The following is a 21,704-nucleotide window of genomic DNA, read 5'->3' as shown; positions in this document are numbered from 1 at the left end:
TTCTGGCTGTCCTGGTTCTGTCCAGCTCCCTATGGATGTGTCTGGGAAAGCAGCGGGAGGTAGCCTGAGTATGTGGCCCTTGCCATCCTTGTAGAAGGCTCAGAAGGAGTTCTAGGCTCTTGGCTTGGCTTCTGCTTGCTTTCGCCCAGAACATGGTAGTCATTTAACCAGCAGATGGAAAATCGTTCAAAGAAATAGAAATAAAGTCTTTAAAAAATTTATTTACATCTGTATTTGAATCATTTCCTGGAGTTGTACAGTATTTTTGTTTTAGTCTTTTTTAACACTGTTGTGGTTACATCTATTTTCATAAATCAGGCACACATTAAATTGACTTAATAATACCTCAGACTGTTTATGAAAGAATTTAAGGATTACAGCAATCTCAAGGTTTTTTTTTATTATTATTTACTACAAAGTGTATCTCACTGGTTTAGCTGTTCTTTGGCCTTGGAACTTACAGTAAAAATATATTTAAAATAATGAAAAAATATGAAATAGGCTTCTAATTAGATAACCTTTGCTAAAAACTGTCAGCAAAACTATAATGATAACTCTTGCGTTTATTCAGACAATAAATTATGTAAACCAGTGTTTCATTATAAATAAAATTACAAGATGGAGTCTTTCGGCACACTTAAATGTTCATGAGATATGTTAAGATAGCAATTTTTCTTGGAACTAGGTACAGAAAATTGTTATCTTTCCATTTTGCATAAATGAGTTAAGTAATTAAGGCAAGTTGCATAATGTTAGGATAGTATTATTTTAGGAAAAGTTCAGATTCTTTAATGGGTTAGATTTTACATGACCATTTAATGTGGATATTCTGTTCAATTCATGCTGAAATTCTCTTTCAGATGAGAAAGTCTGCAGATGAAAAAATAGAGAAATTTTGGATTGATTTCAACCTCGGAAGTCAGAGTGTGACATTATATATAAACAATGTGGAGGTAATGATGTTCATTTCCCTGTGAGATCCGAATGCTTCTGGATTGTTCTCTGTATGTGTCATGTGCTTGTGAATTTCACAAATTTATTTTCCTTCTAAGAGTACTCTGTGGGATCCAGTAAGATTGTTCAAGGAAGCAGTGGTCCATTTCTGCGTAACAGGTAAGATGATAATTGTTCATGCCACATCTACTTTTCTTTATGTTTTCTTTGTGCAGTTCTGTCAGTAAAAAGCTGGGTTAGTTCTAAAGAAGATTGTGTGCGTGCCTTGAGAAAGAGGCAAGGTGCCTAGTACGGTGGTGGGGATTATAGATGTGTGGACCACCTTTTGGGGCTTCCCTTCTATTTCATTGGTCTATGTGTCAGTTGTGTGTCTTCAAGTATGGTGTTGTGATGCCTCTGGGTTGGTTTTTATTGTTGAACATTTCTTTAATTGTTTGGGATCTTTTGTGTTTTCATAGGAGCTTCTGGGCTACTGTATTGTTCCAGATCTGAGAAGAATGCCCTTTGCATTTTTATTGGGATCGCAAATTGTTTTGGGTGGTGTGAGCATTTTGATGATATTCTGACAAATCCCTAAACATGGGGAGGATTTTTCCATTTTTTGCATGTGTGTTTTTCTATTCCTTTCATTAACATTTAAAAACTTTTCATTATAGAGATCTTTTGTATCCTTGGTTAAATATATCCCAAGGTATTTGTTTATTTTATTTATTGTTTGGCAGCTCTTGGGAATGGGGCTGATCTTAAGAGTTCGTTCTCAACCATGGTTGGTGTGTAAGAATGGAATTAGCTTGGTTTGGTGTCCTGACACTTTGCCAAAGTCTCTTGAGTTGCAACAGTCTTAGAATCTTTGGTTCCCCTATATGAAGAACCATGTCACCTGCAAACAGGGATGATTCAGCTTCCTTCTCTCCAATTTGCATCCCTTTGATTTCTTTTTCTTGTCTAGTAGCTCTAGGTAGAGTTTCCAGGTTCGTGTGGAATAGCAATGGGGAGCGTGGGCGACCGTGTCTGGTTCTGGATCCTAGTGGGAATGCTTCTACTTTTCTCCATTCAATATAATACTGGCTGTGAGATTTGCCTATGTTGCCTTCATTGTTTATAAGTGTGTTCCTTCTATATACAGTATTTTGGGGGAATTTTTCATCATGAAAGTATGTTTTATTTTTCATTCATTTATTTAAAAGGGTTAGAGAGAGAAAGAAAGAGAACTTCCATCTGTTGATTTACTCCCTAACTGGGAACAGAGATTGAGGCTGGGCCAGTCTGAAACCAAGAGCCAGGAGTTTTCTCTATGTGTCCCTTGTGGATGCAGGGATTCAGAGATTCCACTGTTTTCCCAAACGCATAACCAGGAAGCTGGATCAGAAGTGGAACAGCCAGAAGCCTCTACAGGATGCTAGTGCTGCAGGCAGCGGCTAAACCCACTACGCCACAGTCCTGTCCCCAAAAGGATGTTATACTTTACCAAATGCTTTCTCCCTATTCATTTAAATAATCATGTTTCTTTTTATCATTTTGTTGGTGTGATATGTCATTTTCATTGATTTGCATATGTTGGAAACTGTCCCTGCATCTTTGGGATAAATGCTGCTTGGTCTGAATGGATGATTTTTAAAATTTAATTTACGGAGAATCAAGATGGCCGGATAGGGTAAGAACATGTTTAAACAGACGGAGAACTGTTAGCCAATGTGGAGTAGAGAGGGCACATTCCAGGACATAGGAGAGAACAGAACAATAGCAGAGGGGTACCTGAAGACTGACAGACACAAGGAAAGCAGCAGACACAATGGTGTGGTGTTGCAGTGACTGATACCACAATGGCAATCAGCCAGCAGCAGTCTTAACTCCACTGGTAGCTGGAACTCTGCCAGCAACAGGTGGGAAGGGGCATTCACCCAGAGCTCAGGAGATGAACCCAGACAAAGAACTGCCTATCCTGCTGGTCTGTTTCTTTTGACCAGTAGCAGAGACAGAGCAGCAGGTCCCAGATGGGCAGTGTGGGAAAAGGGTAGATTTCCATAGCCCAGTCTGCCACCTAGAGCCAAATCAGGTGCCATTTTGTATAGGGAGGCAAAGGTTATGATAGGACAGCACTGCGCATGTATGGGTTTGGGAGTGAACTCATTTCTGGCTCAGTGAACTGCCTCCTGGCACCTTGTCATGGAACATGGTGATTCTAGCTGTGCCCTAGCCATGCCTACGCAGGCATCATTAGCGGTGTGCAGGTGTCACTGGTGGTGTGCAGCCAGCAGCTACCTGTTCTTTCTCCTCACTGTGCCAAGGAGTCTGTTCATTCTACTTTCCACCAAGAATTTCTTTCAAGCAGTCCACTGGGACCATCATTCTTTCTTTGTTTTGCGGTATCTAGTAGATTCTGCCTCTTTGTCTTGTATCTCCAAGTATTCATGTCAAATTAAAACTGTTGTTAATTTGTTTAACCAGTTCCAGCCAAAATATCGTATATCAAAATGATTGAGATGGTGTGCCCTTTCTGGTCCCAATTAATCCCAATCTGCTGTCTGTGTTACTCTTGCTGCATCCCCACCTTACTGGTTGTGTTTTGGTCTTCCACTGCGATGGACAGGGTCGATCTAGACCTGTATGCTTCTGTTGGCTTCCTCTCCAGTTTCCTCAGTTTGTGGCTGTGCAGGCTCTCTGCTGCACTTCACTCGCTTCTTTCTTGTGGGCCACCTCTAATGTGCGCTCACTGCAGTTCAGCAAAGAGCTGTCATCTAATTCAGAGGCTGAAGTCTAACAGCAGGCTTCTCTCAACTCTGGCTCCATTCTTTTCTGTAAGAGGAACCTAAGAGTAGGCGTTTGTCTTGGTGGTTAGGAAATCCATGTCCTGCACTGGCGTGCTCGGGTGCCCAGCCCAACTGGTTTGTGCTGATGTGGAGCCTGGAGCACAGTGGTGGTAGTTCGGGTGCTGATTCCTGGCTTCTGCCCTTGGCCTCAAGTCAGGGCTGTGATGAGTTTTTGGAGAGAGAAACAATGATTGGGAGCAATGTTTCTGTGTCTTTCTGTGACTCTGCCTCTTAAATAATTTTCTTAAAAGAAAAGAGTATGTTGAAATGGAGGTGAATTATTACTGTTTGGATATTGGGAAAGCTGAATTTCAATGTGAATTTTAGCAGCAACTAAGATTTCAAAGAGATATTGAATGGATATTGTGTTTAGTGGACTCGAAAGTAAAATGTTTGTTGCAGATGATCCCCCTATAAAAACAAAGAGCTCCTTAAAAAGTTGATTGGCTTGCAGAAGGCAGAACCTGCCTCCATTTCCTTGTTGCTGCACTATGCTGGTTCATGGTTTTCCAAGGTCAGCCCCACAAACGTGTATGACAAGTGTGTGCATAAATATACATGCGTATTTAGTAAAGCAGTATCAGAAACCCGTTATAATATGATTTATTTTCATCTTATTTTCATGGAAAGATCTGGTTTACAAATACCCCCCCGAGGTCATTTAAAACGATGACATTTGAAAATAAAACCTGTCTCTGTGTTGACACTCATTATTGCCCCTTTTCATTGCCAGAAACGGAGATGATGAAGATACTCCTCATCCGCCTGCAGCAGCCTATTGTCATCAGCAGGGAAGAGGTGATGACGGTAGAAATCCACTTTGATGTACAGCTTACCATCGCACAGGCAGCCACTCGAGCACTGGGACAGGACAAACAGGACCAGGATTAATTCTCGCTGATGATTCGAAACTCTTTTCCCAGCTCTTTCATTTCCTCATTGGCATTGGAGGATGTGAACGTTGGCTGAAAAAGCCATGGTCTCCTGAGTGTCCCTTGAAGAGTCAAGTGTCCTAATCCCATTTCTCCCTTTTTGTGTGTCAGTGTCTCCATGGTGTGGAACACTGACCCTCTCTGTGTGCCTCCAAATAATCTACTCCATTTACTGTGCACCATGGGAAACTTGACTGGGATGACATCACCTCTTGACCATTTCTTCCTGGGGTCCCAAGGACATTCCTGGTGGGCTTCTGGCACTGTTCTCTCTCTATCTCTCTCTCTCTCTCCCTCTCTCCCTCCCTCTCTTCCCCCCCCTCTTTCTCTCTCACCTTCCTGTTCACAGAGTGAATTGGGAAGATTCTGATCTCTTACACTTGCAAAGGTCTGGTCCCCCCTCACTGGACTTGGAGGAGGGCAGAATTGGAACCAGTTCAGTGAACCAGCTCGCTGAAAACCCTTTAAGACACTAACCTCTTCTCCAGGAGCACAGAGCTGTATCCCAAGCTATGCATTTTCCTGGATGCTTTTTCAAAGGCTGCTACTCTAAAACTTGTTACTTATTTGTATTTATTTGAAGGAGAGCAAAAGAGACCTTCACTCACTGCAATACCCAAAGTTGGGCTGTCCTGAAGCCTGTTGTCTGGAAGTCAATTCAGGTCCCATGCATGGTGGCAAGGGCCTACATAGTTGAGCTGTGTGACTGTTTTCCTAGAGAGTGCATTGGCAGGATGCTGGATTGGAAATGGAGCACCAGGGCAGGCTTCTGCTTTTAAAGTCACATGGCTTCTGGCTTATGTTTCAGGTGTTGCCTGATCAGATGCAAACTTCCTGGGAACTTTCTACTAACTTTGAGAAGGAAGTCACCATGGCTATGATTCCTAATAGCCATGAGAGAGAAGGAGGTATTTTTGGAAAATGGCAAAATTCTGGCTCTGAAAAGTGATGACAAAAATCAAACTTGGAAGAAGTCCCAGAAAACCTAGCATCATGTGAGATTGTTTGAGTATGAGTGTATCACTGGAGAAGGAAGAGTTGGTCAGAGCCTGGAATTACTATTCAGTTCAGAGTTGCTTGTCCCGCAAAAATGGCAAAGCAGTGCAGATGCTGGGATGGCAGGGAGCAGGAGATGGGAGCATTTGGTCAGTCTTGTCTTCCCTTGAGGCCAGTGCAGCAATAGACTAGACCAGATACATTTTTTAAAAGCTTATTTATTTATTTATTTTAAAAGATTTTATTATTATTGGAAAGCCAGATATACAGAGAGGAGGAGAGACAGAGAGGAAGATCTTCCATCCAATGTTTCACGCCCCAAGTGAGCCGCAACGGGCCGGTATGCGCCAATCTGAAGCCGGGACCAGGAACCTCTTCCTATCTCCCACGCGGGTGCAGGGTCCCAAAGCTTTTGGGCCGTCCTCTCCTGCTTTCCCAGGCCATAAGCAGGGAGCTGGATGGGAAGTGGAGCTGCCAGGATTAGAACCGGCGCCCATATGGGATCTTGGGGCTTTCAAGGCGAAGACTTTAGCCACTAGGCCACGCCGCCGGGCCCAAAAGCTTATTTATTTTTAAATTCAATGGCAGATTTTACGCAGATAGAGAAATATCTTCCATCTGCTGGTCCATTCTCCAGATGGCCATGATGGCTGTAGCTGAGCCCTTCAGCAGCCAGGAGCTTCTTCCGGGTCTCTCATGTGGTTGCAGGCTCCCAAAGACGAGGGCCATCCTCTGCTGCTTTTCCAGGCCACAAGCAGGGAACTGGATGGGAAATGGAGCAGGCAGGACACGAACTGGCATCATTTGGGATGCTGGGCCTGCAAAATGGATGATTAGCTAATTGAGATATCGTGTTGGCCCCTATGTGACTTTTAAAAAATATGTTTATTTCTTTTGGAAGACAGAATTATGGAAAGGGTGAGATAGAGATCGTCCATCTGCTGGTTTGCTTCGCCGTTGGCCACAAGGGAATGATGGACCAGACTAAAGCCAGGACCTTCATGTGGGTCTCCCTTGTGGGTAGCCAGGACTCAAGCACTGGGGCTATCTCCCACTGCTTTCCCCAGGCCATTAGCAGGGAACTGATTTGGCAGTGCAGCAGTCAGGACAGGAACCAGCACCCACGTGGGATGCCAGTAGTGTAGTCTGAGGCTTACTCACTGTGCCACAAACCTGGCCCTGTTTTTTTCTTAATGTGTACAGAACAGACAGAAGAATCCACCAACCTGGTGCAAGTCATGAGCCCGGAAGATGACCAGTGCCTAACAGTTCTCATCAGTGATCATTCCCAGCTTCCTGTGAGTATGGGGGCCCTGGGAGCCAGGCTGGGACCCGGGTCTACTGGGACATTGGCAGGAGGAAGTTCTGCAAACAGTATTTTTCTGCCCAAACTAGAAATGCTTTGAGCCTGCCTTTCTTTAGAAAACTTCACCAGCTTTGTTGACACCCCTCCCCCTTTCCTTCAGTGCAGTTTCCCGACTAAGGTGTGGCGTGACTGTCCTCTGCCTTGGTGCCCAGTTTGGATCAGAATACTGATGCTTGGGAACTCATGTAGGGAAAGAAGGGATACGATGACAGGCTTTTCTTTTGAACACGTACGATTTCACATAAATGGGCATCTTCGAAGTCCTCCGGAATCTGTACATTTCAGCAGCAACGATCCGGTGGGAGACTCTCCCTTGGTCTTTGTGACACTCCATGATTGCCGAGGATGGCAGAAAATTCTTTCCTGAGAGTGGTTAGGAATGTTTTGAAGTATCCTACAGACATTTGGAGCCACTGGTTTCATTTTCAGTAAACGATTTGTATGCAAGGCAGAGTTGCAGAGAGGTGGGAAGAAGATCTTTTCAGCTGTTGGTTCACTCTCCAGATGGCTGTGATGGCTCTGGGCCAGGCCGAAGCCAGGAGCCCCAAATGCCACCTGTGGGCGGCAGGGACCCAGGCACTGGGCCAGGCCGATGCCAGGAGCCCTGAACGCCTCCTGTGGGCAGCAGGGACCCAGGCTCTCTGGCCGTCTTCTAGTATTTCTCCAGGAGCATCAGTATGGAGCTGAATCAGAAATGGAGCAGCTAGGACTGAACTGAACTGGTGCTCATCTGGGGTCTTGGCATTGCAGGTGGTAGCTTAACATGCTATGGCACTGAGCTGCCTGAAGTAAATCCATTTATTAGTAAATCCAAAGCCTAGTGTTTAATTAAACATTGCGTGTGTTTTTAAAGAGATGTATTTGTTTTTATTGGAAAATCAAATTTTACAGAGAGAAGGAGAGACAGGGAAAGATCTTCCACTGCTGGTTCATTCCCCAAGTGCCAGAGCTGGGCCAATCCAGAAGCTTCTTTTGTGTGTCCCATGTGAAAGCAGGGTCCCAAGGCTTTGGGCTGTCCTCTCCTGGTTCTCCCAGACCACAAGCATGGAGCTGGAGGGGAAGTGAAATAACTGGGCTACAAACTGGTGCTCATGTGGGATCCCGGTATATGCAAAGTGAGGGCTTTAGCCACTAGGCCACTGCGCCAGTCCCATAAGTGTGGTTTGCTGATAAGCTAGACAGCAGCTCCAAAAGAGTTTAAAACACAGAGGTTTCAAAGGTATCATCAGAATTTTGTTTTTTTGACAGCAAACTGAAACAGCTAAACATTTACCTGAAAAGCTGAAGCCAGATGTGATAAAGAAAGGTGAGACTGTTTCTTTTATGTATAAATTTATCATCTATTAAAAATACATACCATAAATATACATGATATATAGACATAGATATATCATAGATAAGGCTTGAGTCTCTTTGGTTGTAACTACTACTTAGAGATTTAGCATTATTTTTCATTTTGGTCACTAGAAGTCACGTTGGTGCATGCATATTCTTCAGACTTACCAGAATCACCTGTGAAAATTGAGAGTCCTGAGCTGAGTGGCCAGGCCAGGTGAGTGACTCTCCCAGCTCCTATCCCACGCTGCGCACTGGGAGTGTGGGAGTGCAGGTTCTCGGCCGGAGCTGTCTCCCACTGCTACCTTTGGCGACCCCCTGCTCAGGAGACAGCACTGTGCAGAATTAAAAGAATTATTTTGTTGTTGTTGTTTTTAAACTTTAAGATTATTTCTTTGCAAGGCAGAGTGACAGGAGAGAGGGGTGAGGAGAGAGATCTTCCCGCCCCCCCGTCTTTTTTTTAAAGGTTTGCTTTTTATTGGAAGGCAGACTTACAGGGAGAAAGAGACACAGAGGAAGATGTTCCACACACTGGCTCACTCTCCAAGTGGCTGCAACAGCTGGAGCTGAGCCCATTTGAAGCCAGGAGCTTCTGCTGGCTCTCCCACATGGGTGCAGGGTCCCAAGGCTTTGGGCCATCCTCTACTGCTTTCTCAGGCCACAAGCAGGGAGCCTAATAGGAAGGGAGGCTGCTGCCGGGATAAGAACTGACACCCATATAGGATTTAGCCACTGAACCATAACTCTGGGCTCAAGACAGAGATTTTTCATGCACTGGTTTACTGCATGAACAGACACAAGTGTTAGGTCTGGGCCAGGCTGGCAGGAGGAGCTGGGAAAATCATCCAGGGCTCCCACAGGAGCTCAAGTACTTGGGCCATCTTCTGCTGCTTTCCCAGGCATGTAAGCAGGGACCTGGATCAGATTAAAAGGAGCTGGATCAGATTAAAAGTAAGGCAATTAGCCAACCGGAGCTTCCGCAGGGGATGGAAGAACTCCAAACACTACCGTGCAGAAACCAACGTCATCGGAAAGACAACCAAAAACCCTGAGCGGTTCGCAGAAACAGAAGAACAATAAATGTCCTTCGGAACCAGGGAGGAGAGCTTTCTCTGGTCCGAGCCTGGCTCCACCTCTGGACCCCCACACTCCCTCGCAATGACCATCGGGATCGCTTCGAAAACTCCTTACAGCAAACAAACAATCATACAAACTAAAAAAAACCTAAATAAATAGACCAACAACAGAAAGTAGAGCTTGAAATCTGACAGGAAAGAGCTGGTGTGGATTGGCTCATGCCTCGCTGGGTGGGACACAAAGATTAGTTACTCCTTACCATGGTGTTGGGGATTTTCCTGCAACCACCCCCCAAATGTTCTGCACCTTAAATGTCAACAAATATCTTGTTAGAGTTACAAACCAGTCTAGATTATCCTAAAATCTGCTAAGATTTGCAAAATTATACTTCAACACAACAAATGGCTAAATACTAAAGTGAAATAGACATGAGACAGCTGAATGGTACCTTATAGCCATTTTAAGGTATATAGCAGCAGGTCCTGTATATAAACTAAAATTGAAATGTCAATGAGCTAATCATAGGTTGTGGTTAGGGCTTGCTTTTTTTTTTTTTTTTAACATACTGGTTACTCAAAACCATGTCAATTCCATAATATTGCAAATTGTTGTTGATGTTATATTGGGACTCTTAATTGACTGTGATGATATTCTACCAGCTCTAACTTCAGACCAGAAATGGTCTCCCCAAGAAACTGTTCAACCCATCTGGACAATAAGTAGCTGGACTCTATGCTTGGTATATGTTTGCAAGGAAAGAATCTTGATTGAATTTGAACTGTAATACTGCATCAAGGTGGAGGAATCCACCAGGAGGGAGGGGAGGGGAGGGATGGGGGGATTCCCAGAGCCTATGAAACTGTCACATAATGCAAAATAATTAATAAAAAAATATAAAAAAAAGCATGGCAATTAGGACTTGAAGCAGCACTACAGTGTGGGATTCTGGCATCACAAATCATGGCTTAGACCTTTGCCACAGCGTCCCTGGAGAACACCTGGGGGAAGTGTGGGCTGTTACCCTGCTCCTCGGGCCCCTTCCCCATGCCTCCAGGGTTATCTCAGGCAGTGTACTTTTTTTTTTTTTTGTCAGCAAAATACTGGATTTAAGACCAAAGGACACAGATCAATATACAAACATCAGTTTCCTTTCTGAATGCTACTAACAATTAGAATAATTTACAACCAATACCATTTGCAGTCAAGTTAATGACAGATTAATTTCAGAGCTCCATAAGATCACATGCATACATTGGGATCTCTGATGTTGCTGAGGGTCCTTAAGTATAAAGAGAGATAGGGCCCGGCGGCGTGGCCTAGTGCTTAAAGTCCTCGCCTTGAAAGCCCCAAGATCCCATATGGGCGCCAGTTCTAATCCCGGCAGCTCCACTTCCCATCCAGCTCCCTGCTTGTGGCCTGGGAAAGCAGTTGAGGACGGCCCAATGCATTGGGACCCTGCACCCGCGTGGGAGATCGGAAGAGGTTCCTGGTCCCGGCTTCGGATTGGCGCGTACCGGCCCGTTGCGGCTCACTTGGGGAGTGAATCATCGGATGGAAGATCTTCCTCTCTGTCTCTTCTCCTTTGTGTATATCTGGCTGTAATAAAATGAATAAATCTTTAAAAAAACAGTATAAACAGAGATAGATGAGCTTTTGCCATGGAAGACTCAGGAGGAAGATTCCAGGACCTCCGAAATTGACCAATAGATTCAAAAATATAACCCCTGATTCAAATCATTGAAGGTTGGCCCAACGCAATAGCGTAACGGTTAAAGTCCTCACCTTGCACGCTCCGGGATCCCATATGGATGCTGGTTCTAATCCCGGCAGCCCAGCTTCCCATGCAGCTCCCTGCTTGTGGCCTGGGAAAGCAGTGGAGGACAGCCCAGATAAGTATATTGCAACTTTACTGATATCATTAGTTACTGAGGAAATCTAGGTTAAAACTGTAATGAGAGGCACTACACACCCACTAGACTGGCTGAAATTAGATTGTGCCAAGCACTGGTAAAAATGTAGAGCAGTTTAGATACTTCTAGCAGTTTCTTAAAATGTTAGATTTTTAGCAACCCTTTGACTCGTTGAGCTGTTCTCATCCTAGGTGTTTTCCCAAGAGAAATATCAGTGTGTCCTTACAAAGGCATGAATGTTTATGGCAACTTTATTTGTAATAGCTCCGAACTGAAACAAACCTAAATGTCCATCAATAGATGACATACTGACGCACTCTGACATATCCACACATTGGAACGCCACATAGCAATGGAAAGGATGGGCCCATCATTGAGGCATAGCTGGGCATGATGCCACCTGTGATGATGCCAGCATCCAACATGGCACATGTTAGTCCTGGCTGCTCCACTACCGATCCAGATCTCTGCTGGTGGCCTTGGGAGAGTAGGTACAGGGTGGCCCATGTGTTTGGGTCCCTGCTTCATATGGGAGACCCTGATGAAGCTCCTGACTTCTGCCTGTGGTCGGGTCTAGTCTGCCTGTTGCAGCTAGCTGGGCTGTGAAGTAGTGGATGAACATCAGTTCAAATCCTCTCTCTCCATCTCTCTCCCTCTCTCTCCCCCTCTCTCCCTCTCTCTCCCTCTCTCTCCCTCTCTCTCCCTCTTCCCTTCTCTGCCCAGCTTTCCTTGTCTCCCCCCCATTGCCTGTCCCCCTCTCTCTCCCCCATCCCCTCTCTCTCTTCTGTCTTCGCTCTCTCTCTCTAATTCCACCTTTCAAATAAATAAATTTTTGAGGCAAAAAGTAATGAATTTGGATATATGTATCTTTAATTCATCTCAGAGTAATTATGCTTAGTAAAAGAAGCTGGGCCACAAGAGTACATATAATGATTCTATTCTATGAAATGCTAGAAAAGGCAGACATAAGTTAGGTCAGTGTCTGCCTAGAAATGGTGGTGTATTTGCCACAGCTGCCTGGTTTTCCATTGCTCCACCCACCCTTCTCTTCCCTCTGAACCTGACAGACAAGGGACTCACAGGATGTGTGGTTTCTATTCTCTGTTCTTACCTGCCAGAGAATCTGCAGCCATAGACTGCATGATAGCAAGTTTGTAGAATGGGGCACTACCGGGCACCAGGTTTGTGACTGGGCAAAGGACACAGGAGGGAAACAGAAGTTGGGGGCAGTGAGAGAGGGGAAGGTAGAGGGTGCTGGTTGTACCTGTCCCATTCACCAGGCACATTTTACTTCAGGCGCGATTCTGCTTTCAACAGTGACAGAAAACAAACAAGGAGAAGGATGCTGGTAATGTAGTAACTTTTATCCTTTTAAGGCAATGTGCCCTACACTTCAGTTGCTTGCCCATCACTGTCAGTGTGCTGTGGCTCTCTTTGTTATCTATGCCTTTTTCTTAATGAAAATTATCTTAAATTTATTCAAGCATTTTAAAAATAAATATTTTATTTCATTTTTAACTGGAAATGAACATTACTCATTACAAGTAGCAGTAAGCCTCCAAATAAAGTGAAAATAATTCCTGTATGCTATTACTTGATCTATTCATTGCTTGAAATGGGCTTAATGATTGGCAAACTATGAAAGGGTCAATCTACCATAATCAGGTCTGTCCAGTTAGATGGACAGGTGGGTCAGCCCCATTGATAGTCTTAGAAGGAATTATCATTTCATGTTCTCATTTGATGGCAGATAGGTCGTGGAAAATGGAAAAAGTCCTTTATTCAGTCTTATGTGACTAGAGCAAGTTCTTAAGCGGGCCAGAATTCGCTCACCTTGGATGACAGCTGATGGGCAGGCATAGTGGTCCCTTCTTTCTCATGAGAAATGGAAGCCTGAATCCAAAGATTCTACGAAACCCCTAAATGCTGTTTTCTCCTGATCATGATAGCCACATTCAAGTGGAACTTACGCAGTAGACATGATGAGAGGCGAACAGTAATAGCTGGCAGTAACATCAAGCGATGAAAGTTTTGTGAATGTGGTATCTTCTCTTGGAATACCTTACTATTCCGTTGTCGTTCTCATGATGGGACACGACACAGTGTGACGTCTCTGTCATTCTGCTTTTCAAATACATCTTTCAGGAAAGAAAAAAAAATCATGCAATAAGACTTTCCCAGTTTCTTTGTTCCTCTATCAAAAAATGCTGAAAGTTGTTTGCAAAAGCATGCATATTTAGAACAACAGTTCATAAATTTGGCTACACACCAGGATCACAAGAGGGGGGCTTGAAGAGAAATTCATTACTCAGACACTGTTGCAGAAAGGAAGTTGGGCAGCTTCAATCTGCTGTTCCAGCCCATCAAATGACCATGAAAAGCTGGGCTTAAAGTCAGGAGCCAAAAATTCAATCCCAGGCTGTGTCTTGGGGACAGAGACACACTACTTCAGTCCTCACCACTGCCTGCCAGGCTAGAGCTGGAATCTGATGGGGCATGTGGGCATGTCAACTGTTGTCTTAACCACTAGATCAAATCTCTATTCTTCAATCATTTTTTAAAAAAACTTATTTGATTTTATTTTAATTGGAAAGGCAGGTATACAAAGAGGAGAAACAGAGAGAAAGATCAGCTGTGCACTGGTTCACTCCCCAAGTAGCCACAACAGCTGGAGCTGAGCCTATCTGAAGATAGGAGCCAGGAGCCTCCACCAGGTCTCCCATATGGGTGCCAGGTCCCAAGGCTTTGGGTCATCCTCTGCTGCTTTCCCAGACAACAGGCAGGAGCTGGATGGGAAGTGGAGCAGCTGGGACATGAACTGGCACCTATATGTGATCATAGTAGATGCAGGGCAAGGATTGAGCCACTAGGCTATCACGCTGGGCCCTTGTTTTCAATTCTTTAAGCAGATCCTTCTGTTCAGGAAATACCTAAGGGTTAGTGTTGAGGCATAAAAATGTAGGCTGCTGCCTGCAGCACCAGCATCCCACATTGGACTCTGAATGTTCCACTTCCAGTCCTGCTGCCTGCTGGGCTGTGTGGGAAAGCAACAGAGAACACTCAAGTGCTTAGACTCATTTCCCAGCTTCTGCCTGGTCCAGCTCTGACTATTGCAGCCACTGGAAAGTGAACTAGCCCATGGAAGATTCCTGTCTCTCCCTCTGTCTCTCTATAACTCTGCCATTCAAATAAATAAATAAATAAAATTTTTAGTATTTTAAAGTTGGCAACTCTTACATCTTAGTTGCAAATGCCTAATTAGAATTTTGTCATCCTTGAGACCGCATCTTGGTTGATAACTGACTCATGAGAAATTATTTTTCTCCTCACCATTACTTCTGAATCACATTTGTATAAGAGCCCAGTCTTCAATAGTCACTTCTCTTCTGTGTAACTTTGTAGTAATAGATTGCTCATACATAAATGGTGCCGACACCCCTTCGATGGTTTCATTGATCATTTCATTTGTGTTTGTAATAGGTTAATTACAGGAAACATCTCTTTTCTGAGAGCAATGAGGCTTCCAGTAGCAGTGCCAGTGAGCAGTCTTGGACTGGTGACCAGAAGAAGAAAATGCTAATACCATATCGTAGTAGAAGGAAGACGAAAGTCCAAAAATGTGGCAGCGGTAAGTTTGGCGTTTGGCTTCTGAGGCATCTCTGAAATCAACCAGCAGGGATTAACTTCTCAGTGTGCTAAATCAAAGGATGCCCGAGAACTGTGTGACCAGTGCACCCTCCTTCCCCGTCTCTGTGTCTCACGGACATTGAGCAGATGTGGAATGAACAGTTCTCAGACAGAGAGCTGAGAATGGACCAAGCACTGTTCACTATGAGTTACAGCTGTTTGCAGTAGGTTCAGGGCGGGACATGTGGCAAGGCTCCAAGGATGGGGGAGTGGGACTGAAGCAAAGTGGGATTTGAAGGGCAGAGAGGATGGGGCAGCAAGCCCGTGACACCAGGAGGACACAGTGAGGGCGTGCTGGTGGTGCTCAGAGACAAAGCCTGGGTGGTGAGGAAAGAGGTGAACAGTGAAGGGGTCTGTAGGTGGCAGGTGGGAGGTTGCCGTCGTTCCTGGCATGGCCCTGCATATCTGGGAGCTGAGTTTCTGTCTCTTCAGGAAATATAGCCATGGTATAATTGGCTTCTTTTTCTTCCAGTTCTGCCACTTTTTTTTCTCAGCAGTGCTAGCGACAATGAGAAAGATCAGGTAAATAAATCCACTTTGTACCACTTTGTACTGCTTCTGCGTGTTATGGCTATGATGAGCCTATTTCTTTCTAAGGCTTTCAGGAATATGAGAAAAACAAACCAGTGGTCTAATGGTTTGGAAATCACTCCAGCAGCAATGGCAAGGACAACTTAGCATTTCCTATGAATTGATGATTTTCCATAAATACTGCTGGTCAAAGTATGATTGACTTGGAGCAAAGATTAGGGGAAATGTTTCTGTCCTGCTACATAGGATAAGTCTTATTATGCTTCCATTGAACTCCAGAGGCAGAGCTGGCAGTGGTGGTGACGGATTTACAGGGAAACAGGGAGAAAGAGGCACTTCTACTTCATGTCCCACATGCCTGCATCCAGGGCTGGGCCAGGCTGAGGCCAGAGCCTGGAACTCTATCCAGGACCTCTGTCTGGGTGGCAGGGCACCAAGCACTTGAGCCAGCATCCTCTGCCTGCTGTGCTGGCACAGCGGGAAGGGGAAGTGGAGGGCCTGGGGGGGCTTGCCAGCTCTGTGATGCGGGGTGCAGGCCAAAAGGCAACTTCACCTGCTGACACCCATTTGTTTCACTTGAAAGCAAAGCAGCAGAAAGAGAAGAGACAGAGAAAATGGTAAAACAAAACAAAACAAAACAAAACAAAACAAAACAAATTTAGGCTCTGCAAACTTTGCAGCTTCTTTGGCAACACATCATCTCTGCACTTGTAACCCCAAAGCAATCATAATGTGAAAATGTGCTCTGTGTTACAATAAAACTTTATTTACAAGAGTCAGCAGTGGGTTGGACCGAGCCCCGGTTTAGAACACAGGTTCTCAAACTTCAGCGACTGTCAGAATGAGCAGGATGGTTTGTTAAACAGGGATTGCTGGGGCCAGTGGAGTGGCATATCAGGCTACGCCATTTGGCACTGGCATCTCAAATGGGCACTGATTCACATCCCAGCTGCTCCACTTCAAATCCAGCTCTCTGCTGTTGTACCTGGGAAAACAACAGAGCAGGACCCAGGTCCTTGGTTTCCTGCACCCATGTGGGAGATACGGAAGATGCTCTTGACTCCCAGATTGAGACAGGTGCAGCTCCAGCCATGGCAGCCAGCTGGGGGATAAATCAGAAAACATAAGAGTTCTCTGTCTTCGCCTCTCTCACTCTGTAACTCTGAATTTCAAATAAATAAATTAAAAATAGATCATAGTTTTTAAAAGATTGTGAATTTGCATTTCTATCAAGCTGTAAGGTGTTGCATCGTCATACTTTGAGAACTGCTGGTTAACAGTGATCAACTGAAACTTCAACACCGATTTTTAAATGCTTAAGCATCCAATAATTCCACTTCTTCAGTGTCTTAGAGGATTTGTTTTTTTATGATGTTTTGAATGTGTCTGGATTGGCTGAACTTCTCACACCACTACAGGACACGTCCAGGCAGAGGAAGGCCACACGCCCAGAGATCGCTGAACCAGAGTTGCCGGGGAGTCCTGCCACCTTAATTCCTGAAGATTTCTCCCAGAAACCAGGTTTGTGACTTCCTGTTCACATTTTTCCAGTAAAGACACTCTGTGGTAAATAAAGCAATTTTCTTTTGCTATCTATTGAGGAATGTGTGAAGATGTGATTATCTCCACAAAAACGATGTGGAGGTTTTGTGTTTTAATATACCTTCTGAAATTCTGGAACATCCCTCCCCCACCGTGTTAATGCGGTGTTGATACAGTGTAGATTCGTGTTTAACAATCTACTAATGCTTCCCTTCTCTTTCTCCCTTGCTCCCTTCCTTTCTTCATTCTCCAGATAACATCTTTTCAGTTTACATTGTGAGCAAAGGCTCAATGGTCCACTAAACAAGGAACTCAAGTGGAAACACGAGTTCAGTGGGAATTCAGGCAAGGGTTAGGAACAACAATCAAAAAAAGTTACCCGTTTCACTTATATATATAATAAAATCTTAAAATATTCACAGATTATTCAAGTAGTAGTAATATGTCATCCTTGACCATTGATTTGACAGACATATAAAATGGAATTTGATGTGCCTTGCATGATGGCTTAGCTGGATAGATCCTCGTGTTGTAAGCCCCAGAGTCCCGTAATGGGCTGGTTCATGTCCCAGCTGTCCCTGCTTTCCTTCTAGCTCCCTGCCTGTGGTCTGGGAGAGCAGTAGAGGATGGCCAAAGGCCTTGGGACCCTGCACCCATGTGGGAGACCTGGGAGGAGCTCCTGGCTCCTGGCTTTAGATTGGCTCAGCTCCAACCATTGCAGCCACTTGGGAAGTAAGCCAGCAGGTGGAAGATCTTTCTCTGTTTCTCCTTCTCTCTATAAATTTAATCTGCCTTTACAAAGAAAAATAAATACAAGATTTGACAAGATTCAAAATAACTTGAAGTATTTGACAAGATTCAAAATAACTTTGTGATGTAAACCCTCAACAAATTAGGTATTTATGGATTGTACTTCAACACAATGAAAACTAATAGCATCAGGTCCACAGCTAACAATATAGTCAGAGGTGAGAAGTTGAAAACTGTTCTTCTAAGATCAGGAGCAAGACAGCGTTGTCCTCTCCCCTTTGTAACAGTAGTAGAAGTCCCAGACAGAGCAAGCAAGCTGGGAAGGAAACTTCCAAATCAAAAAGAAAGAAGTGACGTTTCCACTGTTTGGGTGAGATGATCAATATATGGGAAACAGACTCCCCTGACTCTGTGAGAACTAATCACATCAACTCAGTAAAGTTTCAGGGTGGAAAATCAAAGTGCAAAAACCTGTGCTTCTACATGATTTAAAAGTGAACCATCTGAAAAATCAAGAAAACCATCCCATTAAAATAGAAGCAAGGGCCCAGCACAATAGCCTAGTGGCTGAATTCTCGCCCTGTGTGCACTGAGATCTCATATGGGCACCAGTTTGTATACTGGCTGCTCCACTTCCCATCCAGCTCCCTGCTTGTGGCCTGGGAAAGCAGTTGAGGACGGCCCAAAGCCTTGGGACCTTGCACTCGCGTGGGAGACCCAGAGAAAGACGTTCCAGGCTCTTGGCTTCAGATCAGCTCAGCTCTAGCCATCATGACCACTTGTGGAATGAACCAGCAAACTTTCTGAAAGATCTTTCTCTCTGTCTCACCTTCTCTATAAATCTGCCTTTCCAATGAATCTAAATATATCTTTCAAAAATCGAATCCAAAAGAATTAAAAGTAGCAATAAATCCAAAGAGAGGAGAGAGCTATATACCAAAACCATGGGATAGTAATGAAATAAGTTGAATAAGGAATTAATATTGTTAATGTTGTTAAGATGGCCATGCCTCCCCAAAATTAAAAATAGGACAATATGACAGTCTCCCTTCTGAGTTCCATCCAAGGGAAATGGTATATCAGAAAGATATCTGCATTCCCATTTGATAAAATGTCTGTCAGTTTTCACAGAGTTAAAAAAAAAATCAATCCTTCAATGTGTGTAGGACCTCAAATCCCCCAGTAACCAAAGCAGTCTTGACAGAGAAGGGCAAAGCTGCTTGGCTTCCGGCTGTATTGGAAAGCTATGGTGATGGAACAGAGGTGCATCAGACCCCTGGAACAGCCTGACACCTCAGAAAGCAAAGTATAGTGGCCACCAGGGTGGTGTTGCAGGCTAAGCTTCCACGTGTGGCACCCGCAGACCCCGTGGGTGCCAGTTCTAGTCCTGCCTGCTCCGTTTCTGATCCAGCTCCCTGCTAATGACCTGAGAAGGTGAGGAGGATGGCTCAAGTGCTTGAGTTTCTGTACCCACGCGGGAGATTGGGAAGAAGCTCCTGGCCCCGAACTTTAGACCAGCCCGGCTCTGGCTGTTGCAGTCATTTGGGAAGTAAACTAGTGGATGGGTGATCTCAGTCTCTTCTGTGTAATTTTGACTTCAAGTAAAAGAAAGAAATCTTAAAAAAAAAAAAAGAAACCACATACAGCATGATCCAACTGATTGTTGAAAAGTGTTAAGAATATACAATGAGGGGTCCGGTACAATAGCCTAGCGACTGAGGTCCTCACCTTGGACGTGTCGGGATCCCATGTATGTGCTGGCTGTGGTTCCAGTGGTCCCACCTCCCATCCAGCTTCTTGATTGTGGCCTGGGGGCACAGCCAAGGATGGCCCAAAGCCTTGGGACCCTGCTCTCATGTGGGAGACCCAGAGGAGCTCCTGGCTCCTGGCTTCAGACTGGCTCAGCTCTGGCCATTGCAGCCACTTGGGAACTGAATCATCGGACAGAGAATCTTCCTCTCTTTCTCTCCTCCTCTCTGTATATCTGACTTTCCAGTAAAAATGAATAAATCTTAAAAAGATATATACAATGGGGGAAAAAGTTTCTTTATGAGATGGTGTTGAGAGAACATGATATTCACATGTATGTTAAAAAATGAAATTGGGGACATGTTATGCTATATGTGGAGACAGACTCAAAATGGACTAAAAGTATAAATGTAAGATTAGGACCGGTAGGGCCTGGTGTGCTGGCCTAGTGGCTAAAGTCCTCGCCTTGAATGTGCCGGGATCCCATATGGGTGCCGGTTCTAGTACCAGCAGCTCCACTTCTCATCCAGCTCCCTGCTTGTGGCCTGGGAAAGCAGTGGAGGACAGCCCAAAGCCTTGGGACCTTGGGAGGCCTAGAGTAAGTTCCTGGTTCCTGGCTTCGGATCAGTGCAGCACCGGCCATTGCGGTCACTTGTTGAGTGAATCAATGGATGGAAGATCTTCTCGGTGTCTCTTCCTACCTGTATATCTGACTTTGTAATAAAAATAAATAAATCTTTTTTTAAAAAAAAGATTAGGACCCATAAAGATTCCAATAAAAAAATGTGGAAATAGGTCCTTGATATTCTCTGTTTTTTTTTCCCCCCCACTGTTCTGGTACTTAGTATTCTTGGTAGTGTTTTGCTTTGCTTTGTTTTGAATATAACACCAAAACCACAGGCAACAGAGTAAAAATGAACCGGTACTGCAAGCTGAACAGTCTTCACATAGCAAAGGAAACCATCAACAAAATCAAAAGGCAGCCTACAGAATAGGAAAATATTTTCTTCTTCCTGAAGATGAATTTATTTATTGGAAAGGCAGTGTTAGAAAGGAGATTGAGGGCAAGACCTTCCATTTGCTGGTTTATTCCCTACATGACCACAACAGCTGGGACTGTGCTGTGCTGATGCGGGAGCCTGGGACTTTCTCCAGGTCTCCTGTATGGACACAGAGGCCAAGCACTCAAGCCATTTGCTGCTGCTTTCCCAGGCATGTTAGCAGGAAACTGTATGGGAAATGGAACAGTAAGGACTTGAACTGGTGCCCATACAGGGTGGTGGCACTGTAAGTGACTGCTTAGCCCTCTCACAGTGGTGATCCTAGGGAAAATATTTTTACATCATATATCTGAGGTATATGATAAGTATATAAGGATAGTATATAAGATATAGTGTTAAAAATACACAACTCATACAACTCAACAGCAAAAAAGTCCAAGTAACCTAATTTACACAAAATGGTCAAAGGATTTGAATAGACAGTTGACTAAGGAAAGCATACAGACGGCTTACAGGAATGTGAAAAGGCACTCAACACCAGGGAATGAAATTAGAAGCACAATGAGCCATAACTTCACGTCTGCTTGGTGATTAGTGTGGAAGGACGAGCAGAAGTGTTGGATGGGATAGTGTCTGTCGGTGGGATACACATCAGTGCAGCCAACAGAGGGAAAAGTTACAGGAGTTTCTCAAAAAATTAAAAATGGGACAATATGACAGTCTCCCTTGTGAGATTCCATCCAAGGGAAATGGTATATCAGAAAGATGTCTGCGTTCCTACGGGCATTGTCACATTCTTAACAGGATGTGAAAAGCAGCTACACACCCCTCGCCGAGTGAGCAGGTGGAGAGGGAACAAGTGGTAGGGATATGAGACACAGCGTGGATGTTGACCTCGGTGTTAATATGACAACTCTCACACAGCACACATGTGTCAAATCATGTCTCACACACACGAGTCAGAGGAAATACGGAGGGTGTCCTTGGGGAGAAAAGAGAAGACTCATGGGGTGACCTTACCCAGATGGATAGCTACCAACGTTGTTGAGTTAGTGCATCAAGGT

The sequence above is a fragment of the Ochotona princeps genome, chromosome 1 (assembly GCF_030435755.1).
Source record: "Ochotona princeps isolate mOchPri1 chromosome 1, mOchPri1.hap1, whole genome shotgun sequence".
Lineage (NCBI taxonomy): Eukaryota > Metazoa > Chordata > Mammalia > Lagomorpha > Ochotonidae > Ochotona > Ochotona princeps.
The sequence above is the reverse complement of the archived record's forward strand: the minus strand, read 5'-3'. Positions refer to the sequence as shown.